Source organism: Phalaenopsis equestris, unplaced genomic scaffold (assembly GCF_001263595.1).
Source record: "Phalaenopsis equestris unplaced genomic scaffold, ASM126359v1 Scaffold000114, whole genome shotgun sequence".
Classification (NCBI taxonomy): domain Eukaryota; kingdom Viridiplantae; phylum Streptophyta; class Magnoliopsida; order Asparagales; family Orchidaceae; genus Phalaenopsis; species Phalaenopsis equestris.
In genome coordinates this window covers 529,614-531,684 of record NW_018164556.1, presented here as the reverse complement: position 1 = coordinate 531,684, position 2,071 = coordinate 529,614, and positions in this window count along the sequence as shown.

Sequence of the window (2,071 nt, the reverse complement as noted above, 5' to 3'; positions counted from 1 at the left end):
ACCACCCACAAACCCCACCCCGCCGCGATTTCCTCATGACAGGTTTATTTTTGTGGATCGTCATACGCTTTAAACGAATACAACTTGAACACAACAGCGACGAAACCATAATACAACCACCGCGGCATATTACAATAAAACGTGAAGACGACCGTGAAGATACCAAAATACAACCGTACATATATTCATTCAAAATATATCTATACAACGAAACCTGCAAAAGCATTTTCATCCAATTGCGATTCCACGTGGCTTTACAGCTTAAAAATAAGTTTTTTTTATGCCCGACCCGACCCGATACTCCTTTTTAACGAAAATTTAATGCATAAGGCCCTTTCCCGGTTATAGCCAAATTTAGTTTCGCACTTTAGGGGTTTAACAATCTAGATCTTGGCAGTATTCTCGTGTAATTTTTGTTAATAAGGAATGTTGGGGTTATTGTGGGGCGATTGTGATATTATTATGATTTTATTGTTGTGTTGTGCTGTGAAGAGACTTTTTTGCTGCGGCTTTATGGTTTTATCGTTGTGTTATTATGGTTTTATTGTCTTTGCGGTATTATCTCTACAGTATTCTGGGTCGTGCGTTTTGTAGGTATGCCCCGCCTGAATCAAAATCCCTGGGATCAGCTCTGTCAGGCCGGGTCGTGCGTTTTCATTATTTATGTAAGTAGGCTCGGAATTCCACATGTCAGCGCGAGTTTGAACCCCGCAAGCAGCTCTTGGGATCAGCTCTGTCAGGCCGGGTCGTGCTTTTTCATTATTTTTTTCATTTTTTATGTAAGTAGGCTCGAAATTCCACATGTCAGCGCGAGTTTGAACCCCGCAAGCAGCTCTACATGAAGAGTCCTAATATATTAATTTTTTTCTTGCGCACACACATCTTGCCTTCACTTTCACTTTGAGGAGTGAAGAAAATTTAATAAGGGGGAATTTGCATAATAGACCACCCAATTTCTATGTTTTTACTTGTCTAACATCTAAATTTTACTTTTTTTACGTTAATATCGCCCAAATATTTTTTTTTATCATGCCAAAATATATTATCATTTTAATTTAAAAAGAAGTTAAATATATATTTTCATATATAGATAAGAAGGTATGTATATTAAAAATTGAAGTAGGAGTTAGATGTAAGAAAGGCATAAGAATTGAATGGCTGTTAAGTAAATATACCTTTAATTTAAGAGTTAGAAATATAGATACACAAGAATTGGATGGTATACATATAATTACCATAATTTTTTTCATTTTTATCACTAATTTTAAAATTAAGGGAATGTGGGCGATGTATTTAAAATACATATAATTTTAAAAGCTCCATAAAATAACAGAACTTACTAGTAAAGTTATTTGATCGGATACGTTGTAAATTTAATGAGAAGAATTATTTTGCTTGAATGAATTTATTTATAATATAATTTTTCTATATCAACAATACGTCAGCATGAATCTCTAAAAAATTCAATAAGTTAGAAGAAAAAAAGGAAGATCAAGAGCCACATCTATGGAAGACTAAAAGACTTAATTGACCAACTATAGCCCTTGGAATAAAACTCGGAGCTGACAGAACGAAGGCTGCCACAATCAAAGAACAAGACCCATCGAACCGAGAGAAGGCATTAATCCAACTCTCATTCCAACATCACAAGCCTTCTTGCAAAGAGTATCTGATATGCTTGATTAGTTATATGATTCTCATCCCAACACACTCCTTGAACACTCCCAACGAATGTTCTGCCAAGGGCTATACCACCTATCAGATTACGATGATTGTCCCTTTGCCCGACACCTCAATCTCATCGTGACGATATGAGTTTCTCATCCTGGGGGTTAGCAGTCGATAACTGAACCAAAGCAGTCTAGACGTCACTTCAACAACGAGGTGCCACTTTAATTGGTGCCAAGGCATCAACCACAAGAAACCAAACATCAGAGCAACACCAAAGAAAGAGAATTCTAGCACTCTAAGGAGAAACTCCAATGCCTGCCAATTGACATTAGGAGTTAAAGCTGTTGTTGTCCGCATGGCATCTTTTGAGGCTATAAGGATATATATAAATATATATATA